This window comes from Asterias amurensis, chromosome 8 (assembly GCF_032118995.1).
Source record: "Asterias amurensis chromosome 8, ASM3211899v1".
In the NCBI taxonomy this organism is placed as follows: domain Eukaryota; kingdom Metazoa; phylum Echinodermata; class Asteroidea; order Forcipulatida; family Asteriidae; genus Asterias; species Asterias amurensis.
This window is the reverse complement of record NC_092655.1, coordinates 9,225,799-9,244,713: the sequence shown is the minus strand read 5'-3', so window position 1 is coordinate 9,244,713 and position 18,915 is coordinate 9,225,799. Positions and strand designations below refer to the sequence as shown.

General features: G+C 40.4%; 1 protein-coding gene across 1 annotated transcript in view; it reads left to right on the top strand.

Moving 5' to 3' along the window:
- The window catches only part of LOC139940815 (meiotic recombination protein REC8 homolog), a 418,728-nt gene that overhangs the window by 95,588 nt on the left and 304,225 nt on the right, over positions 1 to 18,915 (top strand). The gene's annotated exons all lie outside the window — the stretch shown is intronic.

The window sequence follows — 18,915 nt, the reverse complement described above, 5'->3', positions numbered from 1 at the left end:
AAAGTCACCTGGAAATAGAATTTATTTTCTTTCAAACATAAGAGTATATGCTTACGAACAATAAAATAATTTTTTTTAGTAATTGTTTGTCACGATTTTTATGTTTAAAAAATATATAAAGTTGTTTGGGGGGCTGACTCCGCCTACCCCTTTTGTGACGTCATTCAAGGCAGACTTTGCCTGCAATGTGTATAGCAAACACACGTGCAAAGTACATGTCTGTCCAAGTCGTGAGTTGGTACATTTCAAAAAATGTTTTTCTGCATTCAGCAGCAATACACCTGGTCGGCATTGCCGGAAAAAAACAGTTTTGTTTTGTTTTTGAAACGTACAAACTCACGACTTGGTCCGTACATGTACTTTGCATTTGTGTTTACGCTACGCATTACAGGCAAAGTCTGCCTCAATTGACGTCACAAACAGCGCCCTCTCGGGTCGGGGTCTACTCTTAAATTTGTAAATAACACAAGAACTGATTTTTTAAAACCTTGGTTAACTGTTTATTCACATTCAACTCATCAAAACACATATATTAGTGACAAAAGCTGTAAAAAATACCACTTCCAGGTGACTTTTAAGCTTCCATTTTTAGCCAATGTTAGGTTGTTTGTTGTTGGTTTTTTTTTTAACATGATAAAAATAAATATGATTTGAGGCAATGCATGGTGAGGTATCAATATATATTTGGTTTGCGGTAACACCATGTGTGTATCTACTTGCCAGCACCATGTTAGCTAGTGAGCTGTGCATGCAAGCCGTGTTAGCACGACCAGTTGGGCTGAAATCACGGGCAAAATTTTGATACACGGCTTTGGTTGAAGCCATGCTGTCTAATAATTTCAGTGAAAATTACTGAACTTTATTAAAAGTTTAAAAACAGCAGTGAGTAAAACTTGGATACGGTTTTAACAGATTTCCGTCTTTTTTTTAAATCAAAATGTCCCGCACATCGACGATGCAACCGTAAAATAAAATGACTCGATGTTGCCGCGATAACGCTGACCACATTGCGACCAGACATAAAACCATGCACAAACCATATACACTAATACACAACGCACGTGCAAGACACACATACTTCGTTTTTACGTTCAGTCGCCTCCATAGACCGCCATCAGCAGGCAGCATGAACTCCATGCACGCGTGGTATGATAGTGGCGAATTCACACACATTTTCTTTCAGATTATTTTAGGTACCAGCACTATGAAAATCTTTGCCGTGAAAACGGCGATAAAACGCCGTGTAAAAAGCCGCCATGAAAACGCCTTGAAAACACATTGAACTCTGCCAGGCCAGCTCATCAACTTTTCTATTCAAGTTAATCCTTAATTTGCGCCATCGTTGACCCTTTTATATCAACCGTTAATCTTACATGAATGTATTATATTATAACGGTCTACTCTTGCCAGTTTGGCAACCACTGATGCTAAAAACTGTGGTGATCAACAAATAGCGAAAAGTGCTCAACCCACCAAACATCGACGTCAATTGTTTATAGGTGTATACAACCCTCACTAAAGATTTAATAAAACACCACACCTGTGTCTTGTGTCTTCATTTCACTCTGATAAATTCATAATTTCTTTACAAAAAATGACGTTTGGCACATCACATAATTTTAGAGACGATTCTCTAGAAGTCGTAGATGTACTAACTGTCGTCTACGCAAAAACCAGCCAGCACTGCAGCCAGTCCAATGTTTCCACGATCTCATCCCATCCACTTCGTTCATGAAAAGTGACAACGAAAAGCATTGTCCAATGAGGGTCCGTGACGTTGTGCACGTGTTTCTCCAAATATTGCTCAGCCTGGGATTTCCCCTTCACACTTTCACTTTCCAACGTTCACCTATGCCTTATGCCTGGTGTGTGGATTTATGACCTGTGGGAACGAGCTTGGTCATGATTGTATTGCGCTCCTTACTCCATTCTCGAACTCCCAGAGAGTTTTTAATAATTTGCTGTTGAAAGTATATTTTAATAATCATGCAGTTTTGAGACTTTCCAGCATTGCAATGCATTGCGTGGAATTTGTTTTAAGAGGAAAAACATTCGACCAGTTAAACAACTTGCATGTTTTCTCAGTTATTAGTAGAAAAACTAACGCAAACGCTTTTGGTTTCAACACTGAGAATTTTAACTATTGCCCTTCTACGTCCCTAATCAATGTGCCGCTAATAATGTATGTTCGGTTCCTCAGTTCCCACAGCTCTTTTGTACCCACAGATCGGCAATGCAAACACTGCAAATGGCACAATCGGTTACTTCTCTATATTCCGACATCCCTATGTTCCGACACCCCTACACCTCTATGTTCCGACAACAATTTGTGTTGGCCATTTTTCAAGAAAAACGGTGCAACCTGTGGGCAATTTAAATTTATAAGCGTAACGGTGGAAATCTTTATGTAGTCCCCAGAGGAGTTTAATTATATGAAAAGTGTTGTTATTCTGCTATATCAATTTTGGTTTATTAAGAGGGCTGAGTAATTGGGGGGGGGGGGGGGGGTGGTAGAACTAGTATAATTCTTATTATTAATTGTTAAAATAATATATATATATTTTTTTTTTGGGGGGGGGGGTTAAAGATTTGCACATCGGCGCAATAGACGCAGGGGAGATTGGGAATTTTTTATAAATTGAAGGCTCATGAAATGTAATCAAAACGGACACGCGTCGATAACAAAGAACAGTTAGTTAAGTACCGAGTGTTTTTATTGCCAGCTTACTCGGGAGCCATAACCACGGAGGAAGGAATAGAAGGAGCTCGAACGACCCGCAAAACCGCAGAGTAACAAAAGAATACCCTGACAATGCCCCCGTCTAACCAGCGGAAAAAGATAGGAGACCTCCAGCTGGACGGCCGATTAACGAGCAGGATTAGATTTCTTTGTACAGAACGTGCGGTACCGCCGCTCTGCACCGTTGCCTTCATGTAAAGTTGAATCATTGGAGACAAGAATTGTGAATATACACGTTTTCATTTACCGTTTGTGGTGTTTCACTGAAACATCATGGCATATTTTTTCATTTTTTTTTTTGACTTTCCGGTCACTAGCGGTGGTTCAAAATTTGGGTATTCTAGCACACGAGGGTGGTTGGTATTCAATTGTGTTTTTCGATTTGGTGAGCACAAGTGTACACAATTTTTATCAGGTCTCAAAAAAGTTGTTTTTCTGTATTATATCCATACGACATACGACACCATGGTTGAGTGAAGAACCAAGTGCGCACGCGCAAACTCACATACGCCAGTTCGCCCATTGTCTGTATAAGGTATGTGGGTGATTACAAGGTGTTGTTAAACGACCGCGGTACCACAGGTTCGACTTTTAAAGTCCCTTCGTTCGAGCTCCTTCTATTCCTTCCTCCATGCCATAACTATAGGCACAATCATTTCCCCTGTAGGCTGTTTGAACATTTTTCCCTGTGGTTTTTGGCAGGTATTTCCAAGTTTCGTGGTCATGATTTTCAGTTTCTTATCTATTCACGCAAGTTGTTTTCATCTGTGGGCTGGTGGTGGGAACTCAAAATTTCTGCCCAGCACACAAGGCTGATAATAAAGAGTCCCAGTCTATATAAACGGCGGCGTACAAAGCAAAATGTTGCAAGTGTTGTTATACTTTGTATCATGTTGCAACATAGTGTATAAATTTTGTACATTTTGTGATTACAAGTGTGTAGCTACAAGTGCGGCCGGGAATTTTGTCGCCGTCTGAGTGTGCGTGAGGCTAAATTAATGGAGTGGCTGCTGGTATTTGGGGGCATCTTGTTTTCCTTTATGGTCGTGCAGGAATGGCTTGTGCAATCGACTTATTTATCGTGCAGGAATAGTTTGCGCACTTTGCCGATAGTGCAGGAATAGTGTTATTACGCCAATAGTGCAAGAATAATTTGCGCAATTTGATAATCGAGAAGGATTGGTGTAGCGCCCGGACAAAATTGTCTCATTACATAAGGAGAACCCTAGTGTTGCCATGTGATGGGGCGTGACTGGAGTATGTACAGAAAATTATAACAGGATGGAGTGGCCGTGGCTGCGTGTTTTATGTACAAGCGATTAGTTAAAACTGGTCATTTTCAAATGTGGCTTCTTTAAAATATGGCTATATTATTATTATTTATTTGGCCATTTCACAAAGCAAAATAACAACATTAGCAAACAAAATAGTTAAAGGAATACAATAAATTAAAAATAAACATGTTGGTTCTGAATGAAGAGGACTAGCTGACACTAGGTTTGAATACAACAAGGAACATGTGAAGAATAGATGAGAGATGAGGATAGATTGGGTAAGGACAGAATGGGGTGGTAGAGGGAACAGCAGGGAATTAGAAACAAAAACAACCCATTTCAAGCTGGCCAGGATTAACAAAAGTGTACTTGAAAGCTGTGACCCGAAAAACTTGAGTTGCCTATAATAAAGTTCCTCAGATCATTGATTTTTGTTTGTACTTCTCGTATATTTATTTACAAAATGCGCTGTTTTGGAAGCACCACCATACTGCATGTTATTACAGTTGGTGCTCGTTTTCTTCCACAATTGAACCTCATACCCAACAAAACATCTTCACAATAAGGCCACATTTGCACCTTGTGGTTTAACCATGGCTCCATTTTCAAAGTTGCCAAACAATGGCAGACCAACGCCTCACTAAACACCTTCTGGTGTGCATTGTCTGTGATGCATTTTAGCTGGGTCTGCTTGTAAAAGAAGATGCACAATGTCCCACAAACATAATTTATTACAAAGAGAGGGGGGGGGGGTCGGACGTTCTTAACTTGTAACAAAACGTTCACCAACACTAGCACTCATTGGCGGCAATATTAAATAAAAATAATAGTACGGACATTGTTACAATTTAATTTTTAAAATGTCAAAATTCACACAACGGCAAACCATGGAGGTAGTGGGCAAAGATAATTCAAAAAAATATATATAAAAAATACTTGTAAACAAGAGGTTGGCATTATTCGCCGCATGATTTTTTTTTAGCTCTAGCTGTATAGCTGTCTATATTATTATTTATATTATTATTATTATTATTATTATTATTATTATTATTATTATTATTATTATTATTATTATTATTATTATTATTATTATTATTATTATTATTATTATTATTATTATTATTATTATTATTATTATTATTGTTGTTGTTATTATTATTATTATTATTATTATTATTATTATTATTATTATTATTGTTGCTGCTGCTGCTGCTGCTGCTGCTGCTGTTGCTGTTGCTGTTGTTGTTGCTGTTGCTGTTGTTGTTGTTGTTGTTGTTGTTGTTGTTTATTCGACCAAGTTCCAATAGCACAAGACAGAACATTAACGGAAAGAAAAAAACAATTATAAAAAAGCAAGATGTAAGGAAAATAAATACAGAATTAAATAAAAGAATAAATAAGGTTAAACTTAATTAACTTAAATAAATTATTAGCAAAAAGAAAACAAAAGCAAAAAATAAATCCAATAAGAGGGCGGCTGAGGGCGGAGCATGCAGGAGGAAAAGAGAACCAAATGGGAACGACAACCAGAAGGGACAAAACACAAGGACAAATCATGCGGGTCAGGGGTAACAAAAGTAAACCAAATTACTGTTGCTCGGAAGCATGCTACCCCACGCATGACCAACAAACACAATGAACTCAGAAACAACAATAGGGAAGGGAAACCAAACGGGGGATCGTTCACGACCTGCATGCAAACATATTGAACATCTATTACACTTTGTGGTTTAAACAATGATCCTTAAGAGGCGGAGAAATGTCATAAGAGGACAAATTACAGTAGCTTCGCGAATGACGGGTGGTATCGTGTCCCACAATCTGGGAAATCGATGGGAGGGTGAATGGAACAATCAGTCGGTACGAGCTGAAAGATGGCGGAATATGAGTGAGTCAAGATGACGAGGATTAATGAAAACCCCGCTAAGAATGGATTCGCAGTGGGCAGTGCCATGTTACCTTGAACACAAAGGCACTGAGCAAGTAATTACGCCTGCTAGTTAGAGGATGCCAGTGAAGATGCTGCAATCTGTCCTCATAAGACATTCTCCACGCCTTTGTTTTGGACCCTTTCAAGCTGATTTTGTGATAATGTAAACAGATGCCATGCTTGGAGACCATACTCTAAAATTGGGAGAACAAGAGATTTGTACAGTGAGAAAATTGCGTTACTGGAGGACCCTCTAGCAACTGATGAAACCTAACATGCGGTTGGCTCTGGCAACTACTGAGGAGGTATGATGAGTAGCCCATGAAAGTTTGGAATCAAGTGTAAGCCCTAGGTACTGAATCGACTTGGTAGATTCTATTGGAAGAGTACCTAGGTTGTACAATATTGGGTCAAGTTTCCTGCATCTTGTGACATGCATGACCTTGGTTTTACTAATGTTGAATGTCATTTCATTGACATTGGACCAGTTAGCAAGCTTATCTAAGTCAGATTGGAGCACAAGTTTGTCATTGGCGTTTTCTATTGTGCGGTACAGACATGACAGAAGAACGTCATCGGCAAATAACACACAACTGGATGAAGTTGAATGAGATATGTCATTAACAAAAAGATTGAATAGTAACGGCCCTAATACACTGCCTTGAGGTACACCAGAAGTAATGTTAACCCATGAGGAGACTCCGCCCCTAAAGAGAACCCGTTGCTTGCGGTCTGTCAGGAAAGACCGAACCCAAGAACACAACTTGCCCCGAACATTGAAAGAGGTAGCAAGTTTTTCAAGTAGGATGTGGTGTGGCATTGTGTCGAAGGCTTTTGACATGTCCAAGAAAACGGCATCTACTCTAGGGGGGTGGGGGGGGGGCGTCTATCAAGGGTGGATGACCAAGATTGAATAATGTTCACCAGTTGGGTAACACAACTCCTGTGTTTTACAAAGCAGTGCTGATAGGGCTTTAGGAGAGAGCAAGGTGTTTAAGTGATTATTTAATACAACAGTTATAATGCGTTCAAGAACCTTACATAACACAGAAGTCAGAGTTGTCAAGAGAACTGCGGATTTGCATACGTAATGAGCCCAAAATAAGGGGTTTACAATCACTGACCCTTGGACTTTTCGAGCGTCATTGAATCTATTCTTAAAGAACCACCTGTGCTGGTATTTTTGTTTCGGTGTAAAAAAAAACATGAAAATTTACCTAGTCGGAGCAATGGAGATCGGAGCAGTCCTTGCTCTATGGGTTGGAGATTCCTACTCATTTTTAAATTTGCTTTTTGTACTTGAACTTCCCTATCAAAGAAAAGAGTCAAACTCATGGTCCCACTAAACTTTCTTTTGACGCTTAACCGAACCGTAACACATGTTGGTATGCATCTTACAGTTTTACCATAGAGCAAGGGTTTTTTCTAAAGTGTAAGTCGATGGCAGTTGGAAAGTACAGAAGTAAGGGCTGTCATTTAGAGGACATCACAGCAATGGGGCATAGGCCCACCAATTCGATAACTTTGAGGGCTTCACTAAAATGCGCCTTGCTGACGTTCAAGAGGGCCAGTGCAGCGGTTTAAAACTAAAAGACCGTTTTGTCATTCTTATACTATAATTGCTTCTCTTCACCCAGGGGAATAAATGGGTACCTGCGAGGGTAGAGGTTGATATTGTGAATGAAAAAGCCTTTGGAGCGATATAAACTGTTGCCCAGGTTGTATACTCCCAAGGGAGCTGAGAAACATTAAAAAGGGATGTTATTGGCCCTATGACCAGGGCAGTAATGTAAAGCGCTTAGAGAATTAAGTGTTAGTTATTAGGCACTATATAAATCGAAAGTTATTATTATTATTATTATATAATTTCCTCCAGATGTTTGTTTTTTTTGGCGCCCTGACCAGAGACGAAACTCTTTTTAGAAGTCCAAGAGTTGCCGCCAATGAGTTTTAGTCACGAAAAAACCTCAAGTAAAAGCGGAGGTACCGGTCGTCACAATATTGTGTGGATCCACTTCCAGCTGCCATGTGTTTTATTTATTCGCAATTACCCCGTTTTGATGGCTATAATTATTTACCATGTAGTTAAAGCCATGTTCACACGAGTAAGCTAACTTCACTGCTAACTTCATTCGCTGCTAAATGTTCACAGCGGGGGTTCTCTTGGCAAAACGACTTAGCCAAAAAGTACGTCGCAGTTAGCCAGCACGGCCTCCGGTAGTTTTCTCTTCAAAACTGTCGTAGCTTTGTTGAAGAAATTTACGTGTTGGCTCGAAGAAAAGCTTATAAACGTTCCGTATTTTTTACAAGTTTGCAGCAATTCTATTTTAGAGTTCCGTAGTTTTTTAACTAAACTCACTGCGATTCTATTTTATATGAGAACTGACACTATTTTGTTTTGGTCTGTGCTTTTCACATCACTACGCCATGTTACAATTTCGTCCCCATGCATTGGTGCGCGATGTCATGTACCACGAACGCTATACACGCGTTGCCTTTGCATGGGAATGAGGGTGATCAACTCACATGGCTGGCATGGCCATATATGGATGGCTAAGAAAGGAAATGTTTTTGGGTCATAAAAGTGGCGGATTTTGTCGTCTTTTGAGTACGATTTAACTTTCATAATGAACTATTAAGAAGATGTCAAAAATGAAAAAAACTTCAATATTTTAGGCGGCAAGCGGGGGAAAAATAATATCAAGGCCTACATGTGAAAAAAAACGGAGATAAAATAAAAGACGGCAAAACACCGCGCTGAAAATTTGAAATCATGATGTTTAGAGCCATGTAGCTAAGGTCAGTTGCGTTCACATGGGGAAAAACACACTGCTAAATTCCTTATCTGCGGTCAAAGTATCAAGTTTCGCTGCTAAAGTTCAGTTAGCAGCATGTGCAGCGGACATTTTTTCGCTGCTAACTTTTGGATTTAGCAGCGAAGTTAGCAGTGAAGTTTACTTTTTTTTGCATTCACACGGTCACATATTTTTCGCCGCTAGTTACTTAGTGTTAGTGCAGTGGAGTTAGCTACCTGTGTGAACGTACTTGGGTCTGTCCACACTAATGGGACCATTTGATGTGACTTTTTTTTATAAATGGGTGACAAAAATAAACAAGAAGAGTTTTGTCAAGCTTGTTTCCCATGGACATTCCAAATCACTTCAAGGTTTTTGTTTGCAAAGAGCAAGACACATTTATCTGTATTTTAGCAATAACTGGGGATCATCTTCAAGATGATTATGTTTGTAACAGGGGAATGTTGGACAGACATTTCGTACATAAATGGTGAGAAAGGCATAATAAAAACAAATTGCCAAAAATGTTGTCCCCTACAATTCTGTCCCTGCAAAGAATGTTTCTAGGCAAAACCAAGACATCTGCGTGGGTACTCAAGAAACTACAGAGAATTATCTTGAAGATATTAGGTTTGTAACATGGACAGATATTTGTCACAATATGTCTGTCCATGTTAAAAACAAACATTCATACCAGCTGAAAAACCTCAAGGTACTCTTGGTTTTTACAGATAACCATAAAAATAGGGGCAATGGGTCTAACTTAATTAACCTTTGAGTAAATCAATTAATTATTTATTTGTGTCATCCATTTCTAGTCAATTCCAATACAAAATGTCTGTCCTCGTTACAAACAATGTGTCTTAAAGAAAACTGCGTAACTTCTTAAATAATAAGACATTTGTTATACTGTTTGGTAAGCACACTCACTATCAGCAGAGAATTGTACAAAACAAAATACAGGGAAAAATTTTGTATTTTGTGTACCCTCCCAGTCACAGTCCAAAAAGTTATCTTTTGGAACATAAAAGGACCCATTAGCGTGGACAGACCCACTTTTCAACCTTGTTTGGTTCTAATGGTTTTAATAACGAATGACAGCGTTTAGGAAACATGATAGAGTACTTAAAAAAGTCCCAACCCGCATGCTGCATGCCCGGCTATCACCGTGGTGGTAGCGTGCACCTAATAATCTGAATGATTAACGCTACATACCCACCCCACAGAGTGTGTGGCGGGCCAATTTACATGTCAAGTGAACAGTTTAAGTTTAGTTTCTTCGCACAATAGGAAGAGGTAAACCTGAACCACGCCGTGCTTTTGTGCTTGAACAAAAAGATTATAGCTAATGCACAATGGTTGACCGTTATGAATTAAAATAGCCTTTTCGTGTTGTGAAAACGCCTTGAAATTGCCATGATCTGAAATAAAGACTGAGATTGAAGATAGAAGAGTTGTTGTTTAGTTGAAGAGTTTAAGATAAAGATCGTTGATCGGTGGGGGGGGGGGGGCAACCTAGAGAGGTAGAGCTAAAGGTAACTCCATTCAGGAGCACACCGCGCCCTCTCTCGAGCCTCAGGGTCACTGCATCCAGAGGAATTCCCGCCCTCCACATGGCTCAGCATACCCGGCCCTTGCCGACCACGTGGGTTCCCCCACGACGGTTGTTGACGGTCTTTTGTGAGGCCACCCTACCCAATCGACACCCGCCCACGCCATGTGGTGCGCTTGCAATGGGTAGAAGGATTGGTGATGCGGAGCCGGGAGTCCCCTGGCCCACCCTCCTCTTCAGGTTTTACCTGTCGCTCGGGCATCCCGGTCACCCAGGTTTCCTCCGAGAGGGCCTTGAAAATCGTTTTGTGTATGTCTAGCGTTATAACATCTGGGTACTTTCCGCGCTGTTTGTCCGGTCTCACCATGCCCGACGGTGCTCCGTGTGCGCACAGCGGTATAGCGTTGATGCCAATGGCCAGTGCGCCCTCTAGTTCTTTTATATAGCTCTATGCCCGGGACCGATCTTGGCACGAGAGACAGAAGACCAAGAAAAACTGTCGCGCCCGACATTCACCGTCAAGCTCTGCGCATCTATGTCTGGCTCCAAGAGAGGCAAGCGTCGCCGCGGTATTGAGTCGTTCCCCCGGGAAATTCCGAGCCCTGGGAGGGCTGCGCAGGTAACACTACGTCGCCGGGCTCGTAAACCCTTCAAGCGGCCCCCGTAGCCTCAGTCGGCTGCGACGGCTGGCGGACCCCCCAAGGAAGGGAGACTTCCATTCCTCTTCTTTGGTCAGTGTGCGTGGGTCTACCCAATCGAAGGTTAAATGCCCCATGAAGACAAAGAAAGCTTGTGCTGGGGCGATAACTAGGAGAAGTAGGGCTAGGGGTGGCTCCAATCTGGAGCGCACCCTGCCCTCTCTCCACCCGGCCTCGGGGTCGCTGCAGCCGGAGGGCATCCCCCTCTCCACACGTCTCGGCTTACCCGGCACTCACTGGCCACGTGGGTTCCCCCACGACGGGCTTTTGCAGGGCCGCAAAAATTAGGTCTTCATTTTATTTCGTGTGCGTGACCTCTCATGATCTATAAATGGCAAAAGTTATGAAGTTACTTTCAACGATGTTAGTGCCTGGCAAGGGTGAGCAGTTAAAAAGAAATATCAATGACGTCACAAAGTGCAACTCTAGCGACAGGTTGAAAACTCAGTGGCGAAGTTTTGTGTAATCACCTCAAAATGTAAACACATTGGTCGTCTGGCAGTCGTCAGTGTGTGTGAAGTGTTAGATCGATGAGGTCACGTGATGTCGTTACCGAGACGAGACGTGGCATTAAAGGTGCATTTTTGAAATTGTATATCTCCCGAAGAAATTATGAAACTTGGTGGAATGTTAGATACATGGCAAGTTCTTGTAAATTCTCTATTTGTGCACAAATGACATTGTGTGTAGTTTGTCATTATTATCATAATTATTATTTATTTATTTTGTTGGGGGAGGGGCAGGAATACTCTTTTTTTTCTTTTTTTCTTTGGGTCAGGCTTTCAATGGTTGATGTACATCTGTACAATATATTATCTGCGAACACATTGAATTATTTCAAAATTTTTAGTTGAATGCAGGGACCAGTCTTCAGATTTGAAAAAGTGGAAAGTTTGTGTTGCACTTACAAATAGGAAAAGGTTTTTTTCTGTTGGATTTACCAAGTTTTATTTTAATTAACTTTCATATAAAATTTTGTTTGTTATGTTTGAATAAGGTTTTTTATTTAACCTAATAAAATAATTGGAAATATAAATTCCATAGCGTTTGTTGTGTTATGCTTTCGTTTTCTTGCAATATCGAGTCCCTTCAACAGGATGTCACTCAGCGTGGCAATTGATAAGCCCAAAGGATGTACATGTTTACCACCGGGTGGGTAAGATTTAAAGTCTCTTCAAGAAAGTTCACAAAATTTGACTTTTACATGTAGGCCTAAACAAAAAAAGTATACATGATGTAGTTGTGGTTATCACATTCCCGTACATGTAGTTTTTTCTTCTAACCCTACAACAAAGTTCGTCGCCAAAGTTCATTTGGATTGTGGTAGAGCAAATGTTATTGGATGCATTCAGTCCTAGATTTCGTATCCTTAAGCCCTCTCTTGTGACCCTGTTGCCACACGTTTTCTGTTTGTAACTTGCAAGATGGATCCTAAAATTTCCAATTTTGGGTACGACACTACAAAGGCTAAACGCCGAAACAATGTATTTATTTTTTAAATTTGCACACTGACTACTACTACTTATCCGAGAAGAACGTCCCCAACCCTCATAAAGTCCGTCCAGCATGACCTACAGTACCGATTGAAAATAACTAGACGCCGTGCGATAAATTTAGCGCGCAAACGGGCGTGGAGGTTGGCGCGATAACATGTCTTGAAAAAAAGTCAAATAGCCGTCGGTATATTAACGCGTGACTCACGGGTGGAGTGCCACGCGCTAAACTTGCAAAACCCACGCGACATTTTGCGTGATTACTAGAGAATGAATAGTGCTTTGAAGTCGCTCAATTCCCATGCTTATCCCCATAATGAAGGTTGCTTTGATGGAGTGTAATTCACCGTTATTACTGAGATTGAAGGTTGCTTTGATGTTGTGTAATTCACCGTTATTACTGAGATTGAAGGATGCTTTGATGTTACGTGATTCACCGGCGCCATACATGTGTAGTTGATTATTTTGGGTGTTTAAATAATGGTCTTTTAAAATGAAGTTGGCGGTCTGATTGTGAAAAAAATAGACTCAATGTGTATTTTCATTGTTGTGAAATTAAATGCCAGGCGCTGTCGGCATCTTGTGTCTGTAATTAGGTGTCGGCATCTTGTGTCTGTGATTAGGTGTCGGTAACTTGTGTCTGTGATTGGAAGTTGGCAATGCTTGAGTTGTGATTGGTTATAAGCCAAGACAATGTTCAACTTGGTTCAACCTTTGAGAAGTCTGCGTCGTCGCCATATTTTCTTTGGTCCAATACCATCTGCGCGACGCCCACGCGTGGAGCGCCATGCGCTAAACTGGCAGTACCCACGCGACATTTTGCGTGATTTCCCGAGAATGTACGTGCTTTGATGATGCCTGATTTACCGGCGCCATACATGTACATGTACATAGTTGATTACTTTGTAACGTGGCATCTTGTGTCTGTGATTAAGTGTCGGCATCTTGTGTCTGTGATTAGGTGTCGGCAACTTGTGTCTGTGATTGCAAGTTTGCATTATTTTGCTTGAGTTGTTATTGGTTTAAGTCCAGACAATGTTCTTGAACCTTTTAGAAGTCTGGGTCCCCATTTTCTTTGGTCCAAGACCACCAACGGCGTGGCCCACGCGTGGAGCGCCACGCGCTAAACTTGCACTACCCACGCAACATTTTGCGTGATTACCCGAGAATGTATGGTGCTTTGATGATGTGTGATTCACAGGTGCTTTGATGATTCACCGGCGTCAATTTTTTTTATTTTGTGTGCTTATATATTATTCTTTTGAAATGGATTGGGATTGTCATTATATAAAAAAAAAAACATATACTCCAGGCAGGTGTATCCTGGCTGTAGTATTATTTGTTGTAAAATTAAATGCCAGTCGGTGTCGGCAACTAGTTGTGTATGTGATCGGAATTCATTCGATTGAGGTGTGATTACGCCTGGGCAATTTCAGCCACGGTTCAACCGTTAAGAAGTTTGCGTCCGTATTTTCTGTGAGTATGATTGACACTCTTATCGAGATCCAATCATGTCTTATCTCCCCCCCCCCCCAGTTTGTTATACATTTTGTTTCCCTCAAAAGACAAGCCGCTGGGTTGCGCGGTGTCTCTGTGGTTTTCTTTGGGTTCGGTGGTCCCCTGGCCAAATGCCAGTTGAAATGACATTGGGAATTTAACAGCCAATTGGAAAATTGTGTTTTACAATATGACCAGTCTTGATTTGTGTATAGGTATCGCCTCCAGTAATGACTTTAGACTACGTTTGTTGACGATAAAACTACTTTAGTGATTGTACCATTCCCTTCCTCTTCGGTACGGTAGATTAGTACGGTAGACTAATACAATATTAATACAATATTATCAATGTTATCAATATTATCAATATTATCAATACTAGCGGGATGCCGCGCTTCGCGCGGCACCCCGCTAGGATATAAAAATCCTTTACACAAATATTTCGAAATGTGGGTGAGGGTGTTATACGCCTCTCTCAATATTTATGCATGGCGTCATAATTCTAACCCAAAATGAAGCTATTTCGCACGTCCACCACTACTTGCAGTGGCTGTACCCACCTCGTTTTGGGTTAGACAACGTACCTTATGCATCTAGAAACTATAAGGCTCCCCCGTGATCCTTATAGGGGTCTAATATGTTGGGCCTCCCTAACGTTACACGTTTTTCAAATCAGCGTTGATAGGTGAAACTGACCGTTAGCCAGCAATAACTAAAGTTTCTTTTGTACTACACTACCAAAACTTTCTCCACACACTCAATATACATTCATAATGCTTGCATTTCCTTTTTAAAAAACATCGTCAAAAATGACATTTTTACGTCCCACGATACATAGCGTTGCTACAGCACTATAAGTAAAGGGAGTTTTTGGAACATGCTGTGTGCCACAAATCTAATTTATCTACTGTTTTTTTTTCGGGGGGGGGGGGGGGGGCGGGGGTGGTAAGAGCGTAGGCCTCTTTTTAGTTTATTCTCATCTGAATTGGTCTTGTAAACTTTCTGGTCAATAGGCTGCATGTATAACGGGAGCACTTAACATGAACGTCAAAAAAGTGTTTTGCAGGCAGAGATGCCAAGGCTAGCTATGTGTGAGATTTTTCAAAGCTCAACCCCCATATCCCCCCGGAAAAAATTGCCAGTTTAAGAAGGCCTTTTTAAATCGCCGCCCAACCTTTTTTTTTTTTTTTCTTTTACAAATTAATAAAACAATGTGAAATTTAATTGTGGACAAAAAGTGTTTCATAATGCATCAAAAGCCTCCTCAGAATAATTAAAACTCACTTGAGGTACACAGGAGATGTTGATGGTTAATGTGGAGGTTCGATTGTGTCAGATTATATCCTTCCAAACTTGAAAAAAATAGACTAAAAATGATGTCCAAAATCAATCGCTCACTTCTTCTGCCTGTTGTGTCTTCGCTAGTGGAGCGCATTTCAACGAATTTGCTAAAAGAATCGGAACAAACTTGTGCGCAATAAGCGTTTTGCGCTCTGCCGAATTTGAGCTGAACCTACTGGATGAGCAAAAGCGTGCGCAATCTGCAAATTTGCGCTCTGTTTGTACAAATTTTGTACAAAAAATGTCGTTAATTTTTTTTCCCGATCTCGCCCCAATAATGGTTGATGTGCGTGTGAGCGTGAGACAGAGCCCAAATGCATGAGTCTCACGCCTAATGCGTGAGACTTGGCAGGTCTGGTTTTGTTTTATTGTCACTTTGGGCTTATTGCATCTCGCGAAATGAACGACAAACGACACAATTTCTGACCGCGTTCATGTTCACGCTGCTCTAGGAACAAACCTCCATACATCCCATATCTCTGGAACCCTATATCGTACAAACTAAATAAAAACGATACACTCGTCCCCACTCCTTAATTTTCTCTAACTTATTTCACTTTCAGAAAGCATGTCAAGTCATGTTTAGGGTTTGTTATGTCCAGTTTGGGTCAATAGACAAACTCCTAAAAATGTACCCCATTCAGCCGCACGAGGTCTCTTTTGTTAATATTATCTCCATCAGTAACCAACCCGACGGGCCGATGGCTAAATTAATCTTCATAATGGATTTGGCAAAATGTACATTCTGAGACCTGACCGACACACTGCTCTAACCCATTTTGTGAATGGACTTATTCAAAAGGAAACTTAATGTCGTTTTGCTTAACAACTTTGACCAAATGCAAAGCAAAGTTCTTTTTTTACAGCTTCAAAACAGCCTTTGACGTGTGTGTATAAGTTTCACCATAGAGTAAGGAATGGTTTCACAATTCTACCGCCATGGTTAAACTCTGAAACTGCAACATTATACCTCCATGAACAGACCGTATTCTAAAACGGTATTCATGTACCCATTTGAATTTACTGGCAAAAGGTCCAAGGTCGCCACCCACTGTCAACCTAAAGTGGTCCCACGGCGACCTTCTTCACCAAGCAACAGGTGGCCTGTCTCAAACCAGACAACACACCACTCACAATACACTGACCAGAATGGCTCTTTGTGTAAGGCCCCCCCCCCCCCAAAATGTTATTAATTGTAAAGTTCCCTTAGACACCTTCCAACCTATAGCCGGCCCTACCCAATGTTTCCAAATTATTAAGCTTCCGTTTGATCCCATCCTTGTTCATCATGATAATTCTCATGCCGTTTGGAAGTGAATGCTTTTTTATAAATTTTCTCCATTTAATCTTTTCAACAAATGAGTCACCCGCAGAAGGATTTCTAGGAAGTCTGATAACAACGTCGACCAGTGGTTGACACATGGTCACCTGCGAAACATCAATCTACGGTACTTAATCCATTCAATGCAAATTCGGTCAAATTCGTGAGATTGGTTTCGGATTTGTCCTGGCACCCAGCCTCTTCAAACCCTTTCGACCCTGCGCGGCAATGAATGGACCAATCCGGAGAACCATGCTTAGTACAACACAAAAGTAACCTGACCAAAAAGGGCGGATCGAATGGCGGGTGGGCGTTCAAGGGGCAATGAATGAACCAATCCGGAGCACCATCTGCGAAACACTGTCCAATGAGTCGCCTGTCAGAAAGATTTCTAGGAAGTCTGGTAACAACATCGACCAGTGGTTGACGCACGGTCGCCACCCAAACTTCCTCCAATCACATGACTTGTAAGTGCGAGTTTGGATCCGGGTTTTGCAGACTTGCAACCCGACGTCTGAAACCACACAAACGTATTGAATTCCACACAAACAACCGTGTTGGATTCCACAAGGATGCCATACCACTGGACCTTTTAATTTTCAATCCAAGATGGCGCAGGTTACGCTTTTAATAGTATAGATTATCAATATTAACAATTTGTTTAAGAGTCGGCTTTAAAAGTACCTGTTTTTAATTAACAATCGATGTTTATTTTGAGCATAACAAAATGTACTTTTCACAAAGGAAATTATTTGACGCTTGAAATGTTGTTTGTCTTTTGTTACTGAAATCATAGACTAAAACTATCCAAAAATCGTTGCCAATTTGCTTCTGAAATTACTCTGGCAATCATACTAACTCTCCCTCTTCGGTACCATAGATAAACACATTAACACTTGACAAATATATTTTGTTTTATTCAAAGTAACGCCTTAAAAGTTACTTGTGTTGTAATAATCACGGGCAGTTATATATTTATAACAGATTTATTCGACATGATTGAGTTTTTCTCCCGAAAATCTGATCTGTGTCCAACTTGTTATTTTTGAGTAATAATATTAATGCCAAAAAAAAAGCGGAACGCCATCACAAGTTATTACCCAACTATTAAACTGTTAAAATATTAACATTTAGTTCGGCACAGGCAAGCGTATACATATTTAAATGGGCAACTGTAAGTGACTTTGCGGTGACTTTTTTCAAGCATCAGGACATTTTTATTAGTTGGTTAATTTTATTGCGGATCGCGGCGATGTTTTTTTCTTGGAAAAAACACAAAAAGTAGTAGTTGTGTTCGCCCGGTGGCGAACATGCAACATTTTTAGTTTACAATAATATATAATTTAATTCAATTTTGTCACACCCGCTCCCCCCCCCCCCCCCCCCCCGGCAACGTAAACAATTTTAAGGTATGGATATACGTTGACCTCATTTTTATTTAGGTGAAGGCAAACGGATTACTGTGAATCTCCCATAAAGTGTATTGAAGAAATTAAAATACGGCTACGTTTGTGGATGATAAAATTACTGTAGAGTGTCGTACCCGACCCTTCCTCTTCGGTACGGTAGATTAGTACACATGACAATCATATTAACAATTTGTTTGTAAGTCGGTTTTAAAAATACTTGTTTTTAATAACCATCGCCGTTTATTGATAAAAATGTACGTATCACAAAGGAATTATTTTGCGCTTATGTCTTTGGTTAATGAAGGACTAGAAAACTATCCAAAGATCGTTGTCAATTTGCTTCTGAAAATACTCTAGCGACCGTATGTCCGTAACTCTCCCTCTTCGGAACCGCGTGGATCAACATCAGCTGACCGTAACTTTATTTTGTTCAAAGTAAGTCTTTAAAGTTAAGTGTATTATAATGAACCTCGGGCGATATTTTTATATTAAAGATTTATTTGACATATTTTCGTTCTGGTGCCGTCTTTGGTTTTAAAACCACACTAAAATAATATTGAAACAAATCGAAATCCATATTTTTCGTGTCCGCCCGCCCGGCGATGAATAATAATAATTTACACTTTTGGTCAAGTTATCTTAACATTATGAATAATTGAAGTCGATTTTGTTTTCTTATATCCACACCCCCTGTTTACAAAAATACAAATTTTCAGCTATGGATAATATACGAAAGAGGGTTGAACTTTTGATGATGTTGACCTCATTTTTATTTAAGTGAAGCCAAACGGATTACTGTGAATCTCCCATGTATATTAAATTTATAATAATATCCGTTTGTGGATGATAACATTACTCTAGCGAT